The sequence below is a fragment of the Lepisosteus platostomus genome, chromosome 5 (assembly GCF_059453375.1).
Source record: "Lepisosteus platostomus isolate fLepPlt1 chromosome 5, fLepPlt1.hap1, whole genome shotgun sequence".
NCBI classification, from domain to species: domain Eukaryota; kingdom Metazoa; phylum Chordata; class Actinopteri; order Semionotiformes; family Lepisosteidae; genus Lepisosteus; species Lepisosteus platostomus.
The window spans coordinates 57,534,940-57,544,939 of record NC_142615.1 but is presented as its reverse complement, the minus strand read 5'-3'; the positions used below and the strand labels follow the sequence as shown (position 1 = coordinate 57,544,939).

Below are 10,000 nucleotides of genomic sequence, written 5' to 3'. Positions count from 1 at the left end.
TCTGTTTATTTGTCAGCTTTGGCGAGACACGGGTGCTTGTGTATTAGCGTGAGCATTTTTTATTCTGATCAGGAACAGTTTTACAAGTCCGCAAAGGATCGAGGAAAGGTTTATCGCCAGCTGAAAAGAGACACAGCGCTTCGGCTGTGGAGACTTGTTCGGCTGGCGTTCGGAGAGTCGCGATTTTCAGAATTGTATTGAGATCGTTTTCCACAGAGCTCAGATGTCAAAGCACAGCAGCAGCTCTCCACAGCGATCCTCTATAGCGCCCTTTCTCCCGCAGCTCCGTCCTCATTGGAAGGAAGCAAGAGTGAAAGGCTGAAGTGAAATAGAGCGGGGACGAAGGCAGTGAAGAGAGAGAACGTGGGAAGAAGAGAAAAACGCAAGGGAAAAAAAGCAGCGTCGTAAAAGAGGTGACGGAGCTGTCCTCTCAATAAGAAGGGTGCCAGCGAGCCTTGCTCTTGCTTATGGCCACACCCCCTTGAGCACGCCTGATCTCGTCTGATCTCGGAAGCTAAACAGGGATGGGCCTGGTTAGTACTTGGATGGGAGACCGCCTGGGAATACCAGGTGCTGTAAGCTTTTAAGCGCAGGAGGCGCCCTATCCCCGCTCGCTTGCTCATTCCCCTGTTCACACGTGCAGTGCGGCTTGTCCGTCTGTTTATTTGTCAGCTTTGGCGAGACACGGGTGCTTGTGTATTAGCGTGAGCGTTTTTTATTCTGATCAGGAACAGTTTTACAAGTCCGCAAAGGATCGAGGAAAGGTTTATCGCCAGCTGAAAAGAGACACAGCGCTTCGGCTGTGGAGACTTGTTCGGCTGGCGTTCGGAGAGTCGCGTTTTTCAGAATTGTATTGAGATCGTTTTCCACAGAGCTCAGATGTCAAAGCACAGCAGCAGCTCTCCACAGCGATCCTCTATAGCGCCCTTTCTCCCGCAGCTCCGTCCTCATTGGAAGGAAGCAAGAGTGAAAGGCTGAAGTGAAATAGAGCGGGGACGAAGGCAGTGAAGAGAGAGAACGTGGGAAGAAGAGAAAAACGCAAGGGAAAAAAAGCAGCGTCGTAAAAGAGGTGACGGAGCTGTCCTCTCAATAAGAAGGGTGCCAGCGAGCCTTATTCTCGCTTACGGCCACACCCCCTTGAGCACGCCTGATCTCGTCTGATCTCGGAAGCTAAACAGGGATGGGCCTGGTTAGTACTTGGATGGGAGACCGCCTGGGAATACCAGGTGCTGTAAGCTTTTAAGCGCAGGAGGCGCCCTATCCCCGCTTGCTCGCTCATTCCCCTGTTCACACGTGCAGTGCGGCTTGTCCGTCTGTTTATTTGTCAGCTTTGGCGAGACACGGGTGCTTGTGTATTAGCGTGAGCGTTTTTTATTCTGATCAGGAACAGTTTAACAAGTCCGCAAAGGATCGAGGAAAGGTTTATCGCCAGCTGAAAAGAGACACAGCGCTTCGGCTGTGGAGACTTGTTCGGCTGGCATTCGGAGAGTCGCGTTTTTCAGAATTGTATTGAGATCGATTTCCACAGAGCTCAGATGTCAAAGCACAGCAGCAGGTCTCCACAGCGATCCTCTATAGCGCCCTTTCTCCCGCAGCTCCGTCCTCATTGGAAGGAAGCAAGAGTGAAAGGCTGAAGTGAAATAGAGCGGGGACGAAGGCAGTGAAGAGAGAGAACGTGGAAAGAAGAGAAAAACGCAAGGGAAAAAAGCAGCGTCGTTAAAGAGGTGACGGAGCTGTCCTCTCAATAAGAAGGGTGCCAGCGAGCCTTGCTCTTGCTTACGGCCACACCCCCTTGAGCACGCCTGATCTCGGCTGATCTCGGAAGCTAAACAGGGATGGGCCTGGTTAGTACTTGGATGGGGCACCGCCCGGGAATACCAGGTGCTGTAAGCTTTTAAGCGCAGGAGGCGCCCTATCCCCGCTCGCTCGCTCATTCCCCTGTTCACACGTGCAGTGCGGCTTGTCCGTCTGTTTATTTGTCAGCTTTGGCGAGACACGGGTGCTTGTGTATTAGCGTGAGCGTTTTTTATTCTGATCAGGAACAGTTTTACAAGTCCGCAAAGGATCGAGGAAAGGTTTATTGCCAGCTGAAAAGAGACACAGCGCTTCGGCTGTGGAGACTTGTTCGGCTGGCGTTCGGAGAGTCGCGTTTTTCAGAATTGTATTGAGATCGTTTTCCACAGAGCTCAGATGTCAAAGCACAGCAGCAGCTCTCCACAGCGATCCTCTATAGCGCCCTTTCTCCCGCAGCTCCGTCCTCATTGGAAGGAAGCAAGAGTGAAAGGCTGAAGTGAAATACAGCGGGGACGAAGGCAGTGAAGAGAGAGAACGTGGGAAGAAGAGAAAAACGCAAGGGAAAAAAAGCAGCGTCGTAAAAGAGGTGACGGAGCTGTCCTCTCAATAAGAAGCGTGCCATCGAGCCTTGCTCTTGCTTACGGCCACACCCCCTTGAGCACGCCTGATCTCGTCTGATCTCAGAAGCTAAACAGGGATGGGCCTGGTTAGTACTTGGATGGGAGACCGCCTGGGAATACCAGGTGCTGTAAGCCTTTAAGCGCAGGAGGCGCCCTATCCCCGCTCGCTCGCTCATTCCCCTGTTCACACGTGCAGTGCGGCTTGTCCGTCTGTTTATTTGTCAGCTTTGGCGAGACACGGGTGCTTGTGTATTAGCGTGAGCGTTTTTTATTCTGATCAGGAACAGTTTTACAAGTCCGCAAAGGATCGAGGAAAGGTTTATCGCCAGCTGAAAAGAGACACAGCGCTTCGGCTGTGGAGACTTGTTCGGCTGGCGTTCGGAGAGTCGCGTTTTTCAGAATTGTATTGAGATCGTTTTCCACAGAGCTCAGATGTCAAAGCACAGCAGCAGCTCTCCACAGCCATCCTCTATAGCGCCCTTTCTCCCGCAGCTCCGTCCTCATTGGAAGGAAGCAAGAGTGAAAGGCTGAAGTGAAATAGAGCGGGGACGAAGGCAGTGAAGAGAGAGAACGTGGGAAGAAGAGAAAAACGCAAGGGAAAAAAAGCAGCGTCGTAAAAGAGGTGACGGAGCTGTCCTCTCAATAAGAAGGGTGCCAGCGAGCCTTGCTCTCGCTTACGGCCACACCCCCTTGAGCACGCCTGATCTCGTCTGATCTCGGAAGCTAAACAGGGATGGGCCTGGTTAGTACTTGGATGGGAGACCGCCTGGGAATACCAGGTACTGTAAGCTTTTAAGCGCAGGAGGCGCCCTATCCCCGCTCGCTCGCTCATTCCCCTGTTCACACGTGCAGTGCGGCTTGTCCGTCTGTTTATTTGTCAGCTTTGGCGAGACACGGGTGCTTGTGTATTAGCGTGAGCGTTTTTTATTCTGATCAGGAACAGTTTTACAAGTCCGCAAAGGATCGAGGAAAGGTTTATCGCCAGCTGAAAAGAGACACAGCGCTTCGGCTGTGGAGACTTGTTCGGCTGGCGTTCGGAGAGTCGCGTTTTTCAGAATTGTATTGAGATCGTTTTCCACAGAGCTCAGATGTCAAAGCACAGCAGCAGCTCTCCACAGCGATCCTCTATAGCGCCCTTTCTCCCGCAGCTCCGTCCTCATTGGAAGGAAGCAAGAGTGAAAGGCTGAAGTGAAATAGAGCGGGGACGAAGGCAGTGAAGAGAGAGAACGTGGGAAGAAGAGAAAAACGCAAGGGAAAAAAAGCAGCGTCGTAAAAGAGGTGACGGAGCTGTCCTCTCAATAAGAAGCGTGCCATCGAGCCTTGCTCTCGCTTACGGCCACACCCCCTTGAGCATGCCTGATCTCGTCTGATCTCAGAAGCTAAACAGGGATGGGCCTGGTTAGTACTTGGATGGGAGACCGCCTGGGAATACCAGGTGCTGTAAGCCTTTAAGCGCAGGAGGCGCCCTATCCCCGCTCGCTCGCTCATTCCCCTGTTCACACGTTCAGTGCGGCTTGTCCGTCTGTTTATTTGTCAGCTTTGGCGAGACACGGGTGCTTGTGTATTAGCGTGAGCGTTTTTTATTCTGATCAGGAACAGTTTTACAAGTCCGCAAAGGATCGAGGAAAGGTTTATCGCCAGCTGAAAAGAGACACAGCGCTTCGGCTGTGGAGACTTGTTCGGCTGGCGTTCGGAGAGTCGCGTTTTTCAGAATTGTATTGAGATCGTTTTCCACAGAGCTCAGATGTCAAAGCACAGCAGCAGCTCTCCACAGCGATCCTCAATAGCGCCCTTTCTCCCGCAGCTCCGTCCTCATTGGAAGGAAGCAAGAGTGAAAGGCTGAAGTGAAATAGAGCGGGGACGAAGGCAGTGAAGAGAGAGAACGTGGGAAGAAGAGAAAAACGCAAGGGAAAAAAAGCAGCGTCGTAAAAGAGGTGACGGAGCTGTCCTCTCAATAAGAAGGGTGCCAGCGAGCCTTGCTCTCGCTTACGGCCACACCCCCTTGAGCACGCCTGATCTCGTCTGATCTCGGAAGCTAAACAGGGATGGGCCTGGTTAGTACTTGGATGGGAGACCGCCTGGGAATACCAGGTGCTGTAAGCCTTTAAGCGCAGGAGGCGCTCTATCCCCGCTCGCTCGCTCATTCCCCTGTTCACACGTGCAGTGCGGCTTGTCCGTCTGTTTATTTGTCAGCTTTGGCGATACACGGGTGCTTGTGTATTAGCGTGAGCGTTTTTTATTCTGATCAGGAACAGTTTTACAAGTCCGCAAAGGATCGAGGAAAGGTTTATCGCCAGCTGAAAAGAGACACAGCGCTTCGGCTGTGGAGACTTGTTCGGCTGGCGTTCGGAGAGTCGCGTTTTTCAGAATTGTATTGAGATCGTTTTCCACAGAGCTCAGATGTCAAAGCACAGCAGCAGCTCTCCACAGCGATCCTCTATAGCGCCCTTTCTCCCGCAGCTCCGTCCTCATTGGAAGGAAGCAAGAGTGAAAGGCTGAAGTGAAATAGAGCGGGGACGAAGGCAGTGAAGAGAGAGAACGTGGGAAGAAGAGAAAAACGCAAGGGAAAAAAAGCAGCGTCGTAAAAGAGGTGACGGAGCTGTCCTCTCAATAAGAAGGGTGCCAGCGAGCCTTGCTCTCGCTTACGGCCACACCCCCTTGAGCACGCCTGATCTCGTCTGATCTCGGAAGCTAAACAGGGATGGGCCTGGTTAGTACTTGGATGGGAGACCGCCTGGGAATACCAGGTGCTGTAAGCCTTTAAGCGCAGGAGGCGCTCTATCCCCGCTCGCTCGCTCATTCCCCTGTTCACACGTGCAGTGCGGCTTGTCCGTCTGTTTATTTGTCAGCTTTGGCGATACACGGGTGCTTGTGTATTAGCGTGAGCGTTTTTTATTCTGATCAGGAACAGTTTTACAAGTCCGCAAAGGATCGAGGAAAGGTTTATCGCCAGCTGAAAAGAGACACAGCGCTTCGGCTGTGGAGACTTGTTCGGCTGGCGTTCGGAGAGTCGCGTTTTTCAGAATTGTATTGAGATCGTTTTCCACAGAGCTCAGATGTCAAAGCACAGCAGCAGCTCTCCACAGCGATCCTCTATAGCGCCCTTTCTCCCGCAGCTCCGTCCTCATTGGAAGGAAGCAAGAGTGAAAGGCTGAAGTGAAATAGAGCGGGGACGAAGGCAGTGAAGAGAGAGAACGTGGGAAGAAGAGAAAAACGCAAGGGAAAAAAAGCAGCGTCGTAAAAGAGGTGACGGAGCTGTCCTCTCAATAAGAAGGGTGCCAGCGAGCCTTGCTCTCGCTTACGGCCACACCCCCTTGAGCACGCCTGATCTCGTCTGATCTTGGAAGCTAAACAGGGATGGGCCTGGTTAGTACTTGGATGGGAGACCGCCTGGGAATACCAGGTGCTGTAAGCTTTTAAGCGCAGGAGGCGCCCTATCCCCGCTCGCTCGCTCATTCCCCTGTTCACACGTGCAGTGCGGCTTGTCCGTCTGTTTATTTGTCAGCTTTGGCGAGACACGGGTGCTTGTGTATTAGCGTGAGCGTTTTTTATTCTGATCAGGAACAGTTTTACAATTCCGCAAAGGATCGAGGAAAGGTTTATCGCCAGCTGAAAAGAGACACAGCGCTTCGGCTGTGGAGACTTGTTCGGCTGGCGTTCGGAGAGTCGCGTTTTTCAGAATTGTATTGAGATCGTTTTCCACAGAGCTCAGATGTCAAAGCACAGCAGCAGCTCTCCACAGCGATCCTCTATAGCGCCCTTTCTCCCGCAGCTCCGTCCTCATTGGAAGGAAGCAAGAGTGAAAGGCTGAAGTGAAATAGAGCGGGGACGAAGGCAGTGAAGAGAGAGAACGTGGGAAGAAGAGAAAAACGCAAGGGAAAAAAAGCAGCGTCGTAAAAGAGGTGACGGAGCTGTCCTCTCAATAAGAAGGGTGCCAGCGAGCCTTGCTCTCGCTTATGGCCACACCCCCTTGAGCACGCCTGATCTCGTCTGATCTCGGAAGCTAAACAGGGATGGGCCTGGTTAGTACTTGGATGGGAGACCGCCTGGGAATACCAGGTGCTGTAAGCTTTTAAACGCAGGAGGCGCCCTATCCCCGCTCGCTCGCTCATTCCCCTGTTCACACGTGCAGTGTGGCTTGTCCGTCTGTTTATTTGTCAGCTTTGGCGAGACACGGGTGCTTGTGTATTAGCGTGAGCGTTTTTTATTCTGATCAGGAACAGTTTTACAAGTCCGCAAAGGATCGAGGAAAGGTTTATCGCCAGCTGAAAAGAGACACAGCGCTTCGGCTGTGGAGACTTGTTCGGCTGGCGTTCGGAGAGTCGCGTTTTTCAGAATTGTATTGAGATCGTTTTCCACAGAGCTCAGATGTCAAAGCACAGCAGCAGCTCTCCACAGCGATCCTCTATAGCGCCCTTTCTCCCGCAGCTCCGTCCTCATTGGAAGGAAGCAAGAGTGAAAGGCTGAAGTGAAATAGAGCGGGGACGAAGGCAGTGAAGAGAGAGAACGTGGGAAGAAGAGAAAAACGCAAGGGAAAAAAAGCAGCGTCGTAAAAGAGGTGACGGAGCTGTCCTCTCAATAAGAAGGGTGCCAGCGAGCATTGCTCTCGCTTACGGCCACACCCCCTTGAGCACGCCTGATCTCGTCTGATCTTGGAAGCTAAACAGGGATGGGCCTGGTTAGTACTTGGATGGGAGACCGCCTGGGAATACCAGGTGCTGTAAGCTTTTAAGCGCAGGAGGCGCCCTATCCCCGCTCGCTCGCTCATTCCCCTGTTCACACGTGCAGTGCGGCTTGTCCGTCTGTTTATTTGTCAGCTTTGGCGAGACACGGGTGCTTGTGTATTAGCGTGAGCGTTTTTTATTCTGATCAGGAACAGTTTTACAAGTCCGCAAAGGATCGAGGAAAGGTTTATCGCCAGCTGAAAAGAGACACAGCGCTTCGGCTGTGGAGACTTGTTCGGCTGGCGTTCGGAGAGTCGCGTTTTTCAGAATTGTATTGAGATCGTTTTCCACAGAGCTCAGATGTCAAAGCACAGCAGCAGCTCTCCACAGCGATCCTCTATAGCGCCCTTTCTCCCGCAGCTCCGTCCTCATTGGAAGGAAGCAAGAGTGAAAGGCTGAAGTGAAATAGAGCGGGGACGAAGGCAGTGAAGAGAGAGAACGTGGGAAGAAGAGAAAAACGCAAGGGAAAAAAAGCAGCGTCGTAAAAGAGGTGACGGAGCTGTCCTCTCAATAAGAAGGGTGCCAGCGAGCCTTGCTCTCGCTTACGGCCACACCCCCTTGAGCACGCCTGATCTCATCTGATCTCGGAAGCTAAACAGGGATGGGCCTGGTTAGTACTTGGATGGGAGACCACCTGGGAATACCAGGTGCTGTAAGCTTTTAAGCGCAGGAGGCGCCCTATCCCCGCTCGCTCGCTCATTCCCCTGTTCACACGTGCAGTGCGGCTTGTCCGTCTGTTTATTTGTCAGCTTTGGCGAGACACGGGTGCTTGTGTATTAGCGTGAGCGTTTTTTATTCTGATCAGGAACAGTTTTACAAGTCCGCAAAGGATCGAGGAAAGGTTTATCGCCAGCTGAAAAGAGACACAGCGCTTCGGCTGTGGAGACTTGTTCGGCTGGCGTTCGGAGAGTCGCGTTTTTCAGAATTGTATTGAGATCGTTTTCCACAGAGCTCAGATGTCAAAGCACAGCAGCAGCTCTCCACAGCGATCCTCTATAGCGCCCTTTCTCCCGCAGCTCCGTCCTCATTGGAAGGAAGCAAGAGTGAAAGGCTGAAGTGAAATAGAGCGGGGACGAAGGCAGTGAAGAGAGAGAACGTGGGAAGAAGAGAAAAACGCAAGGGAAAAAAAGCAGCGTCGTAAAAGAGGTGACGGAGCTGTCCTCTCAATAAGAAGGGTGCCAGCGAGCCTTGCTCTCGCTTACGGCCACACCCCCTTGAGCATGCCTGATCTCGTCTGATCTCGGAAGCTAAACAGGGATGGGCCTGGTTAGTACTTGGATGGGAGACCGCCTGGGAATACCAGGTGCTGTAAGCTTTTAAGCGCAGGAGGCGCCCTATCCCCGCTCGCTCGCTCATTCCCCTGTTCACACGTGCAGTGCGGCTTGTCCGTCTGTTTATTTGTCAGCTTTGGCGAGACACGGGTGTTTGTGTATTAGCGTGAGCGTTTTTTATTCTGATCAGGAACAGTTTAACAAGTCCGCAAAGGATCGAGGAAAGGTTTATCGCCAGCTGAAAAGAGACACAGCGCTTCGGCTGTGGAGACTTGTTCGGCTGGCGTTCGGAGAGTCGCGTTTTTCAGAATTGTATTGAGATCGTTTTCCACAGAGCTCAGATGTCAAAGCACAGCAGCAGCTCTCCACAGCGATCCTCTATAGCGCCCTTTCTCCCGCAGCTCCGTCCTCATTGGAAGGAAGCAAGAGTGAAAGGCTGAAGTGAAAAAGAGCGGGGACGAAGGCAGTGAAGAGAGAGAACGTGGGAAGAAGAGAAAAACGCAAGGGAAAAAAAGCAGCGTCTAAAAGAGGTGACGGAGCTGTCCTCTCAATTAGAATGGTGCCAGCGAGCCTTGCTCTTGCTTATGGCCACACCCCCTTGAGCACGCCTGATCTCGTCTGATCTCAGAAGCTAAACAGGGATAGGCCTGGTTAGTACTTGGATGGGAGACCGCCTGGGAATACCAGGTGCTGTAAGCTTTTAAGCGCAGGAGGCGCCCTATCCCCGCTCGCTCGCTCATTCCCCTGTTCACACGTGCAGTGCGGCTTGTCCGTCTGTTTATTTGTCAGCTTTGGCGAGACACGGGTGCTTGTGTATTAGCGTGAGCGTTTTTTATTCTGATCAGGAACAGTTTAACAAGTCCGCAAAGGATCGAGGAAAGGTTTATCGCCAGCTGAAAAGAGACACAGCGCTTCGGCTGTGGAGACTTGTTCGGCTGGCGTTCGGAGAGTCGCGTTTTTCAGAATTGTATTGAGATCGTTTTCCACAGAGCTCAGATGTCAAAGCACAGCAGCAGCTCTCCACAGCGATCCTCTATAGCGCCCTTTCTCCCGCAGCTCCGTCCTCATTGGAAGGAAGCAAGAGTGAAAGGCTGAAGTGAAATAGAGCGGGGACGAAGGCAGTGAAGAGAGAGAACGTGGGAAGAAGAGAAAAACGCAAGAGAAAAAAAGCAGCGTCGTAAAAGAGGTGACGGAGATGTCCTCTCAATAAGAAGGGTGCCAGCGAGCTTTGCTCTCGCTTACGGCCACACCCCCTTGAGCACGCCTGATCTTGTCTGATCTCGGAAGCTAAACAGGGATGGGCCTGGTTAGTACTTGGATGGGAGACCGCCTGGGAATACCAGGTGCTGTAAGCCTTTAAGCGCAGGAGGCGCCCTATCCCCGCTCGCTCGCTCATTCCCCTGTTCACACGTGCAGTGCGGCTTGTCCGTCTGTTTATTTGTCAGCTTTGTCGAGACACGGGTGCTTGTGTATTAGCGTGAGCGTTTTTTATTCTGATCAGGAACAGTTTAACAAGTCCGCAAAGGATCGAGGAAAGGTTTATCGCCAGCTGAAAAGAGACACAGCGCTTCGGCTGTGGAGACTTGTTCGG

The 10,000-nt window shown here is 52.3% G+C and overlaps 10 non-coding genes and 5 pseudogenes across 10 annotated transcripts; all 15 read left to right on the top strand.

Annotated features, from left to right (window-relative positions):
• The first annotated feature begins 463 nt into the window (after nucleotides 1–463).
• Nucleotides 464–582, top strand: LOC148670072 (5S ribosomal RNA). The gene has a single exon (XR_015938304.1). It is a non-coding gene; the product is annotated as a 5S ribosomal RNA (ribosomal RNA).
• Nucleotides 583–1,119: 537 nt separating this feature from the next.
• LOC148670071 (5S ribosomal RNA) lies at nucleotides 1,120–1,238 on the top strand. The gene has a single exon (XR_015937779.1). It is a non-coding gene; the product is annotated as a 5S ribosomal RNA (ribosomal RNA).
• A 536-nt stretch (nucleotides 1,239–1,774) lies between these two features.
• On the top strand, nucleotides 1,775–1,893 carry LOC148670070 (5S ribosomal RNA; annotated as a pseudogene).
• A 537-nt stretch (nucleotides 1,894–2,430) lies between these two features.
• Nucleotides 2,431–2,549, top strand: LOC148670069 (5S ribosomal RNA). Its single transcript, XR_015938732.1, has one exon. It is a non-coding gene; the product is annotated as a 5S ribosomal RNA (ribosomal RNA).
• Nucleotides 2,550–3,086: 537 nt separating this feature from the next.
• On the top strand, nucleotides 3,087–3,205 carry LOC148670068 (5S ribosomal RNA). The gene has a single exon (XR_015938546.1). It is a non-coding gene; the product is annotated as a 5S ribosomal RNA (ribosomal RNA).
• Nucleotides 3,206–3,742: 537 nt separating this feature from the next.
• LOC148670067 (5S ribosomal RNA) lies at nucleotides 3,743–3,861 on the top strand. Its single transcript, XR_015938013.1, has one exon. It is a non-coding gene; the product is annotated as a 5S ribosomal RNA (ribosomal RNA).
• A 537-nt stretch (nucleotides 3,862–4,398) lies between these two features.
• LOC148670066 (5S ribosomal RNA) lies at nucleotides 4,399–4,517 on the top strand. Its single transcript, XR_015937257.1, has one exon. It is a non-coding gene; the product is annotated as a 5S ribosomal RNA (ribosomal RNA).
• A 537-nt stretch (nucleotides 4,518–5,054) lies between these two features.
• On the top strand, nucleotides 5,055–5,173 carry LOC148670065 (5S ribosomal RNA). The gene has a single exon (XR_015937256.1). It is a non-coding gene; the product is annotated as a 5S ribosomal RNA (ribosomal RNA).
• Nucleotides 5,174–5,710: 537 nt separating this feature from the next.
• Nucleotides 5,711–5,829, top strand: LOC148670064 (5S ribosomal RNA; annotated as a pseudogene).
• Nucleotides 5,830–6,366: 537 nt separating this feature from the next.
• Nucleotides 6,367–6,485, top strand: LOC148670063 (5S ribosomal RNA). The gene has a single exon (XR_015938303.1). It is a non-coding gene; the product is annotated as a 5S ribosomal RNA (ribosomal RNA).
• Nucleotides 6,486–7,022: 537 nt separating this feature from the next.
• Nucleotides 7,023–7,141, top strand: LOC148670062 (5S ribosomal RNA; annotated as a pseudogene).
• A 537-nt stretch (nucleotides 7,142–7,678) lies between these two features.
• LOC148670061 (5S ribosomal RNA) lies at nucleotides 7,679–7,797 on the top strand. The gene has a single exon (XR_015938872.1). It is a non-coding gene; the product is annotated as a 5S ribosomal RNA (ribosomal RNA).
• A 537-nt stretch (nucleotides 7,798–8,334) lies between these two features.
• Nucleotides 8,335–8,453, top strand: LOC148670060 (5S ribosomal RNA). Its single transcript, XR_015938525.1, has one exon. It is a non-coding gene; the product is annotated as a 5S ribosomal RNA (ribosomal RNA).
• Nucleotides 8,454–8,989: 536 nt separating this feature from the next.
• On the top strand, nucleotides 8,990–9,108 carry LOC148670059 (5S ribosomal RNA; annotated as a pseudogene).
• Nucleotides 9,109–9,645: 537 nt separating this feature from the next.
• LOC148670058 (5S ribosomal RNA) lies at nucleotides 9,646–9,764 on the top strand (annotated as a pseudogene).
• Nucleotides 9,765–10,000: the final 236 nt, after the last annotated feature.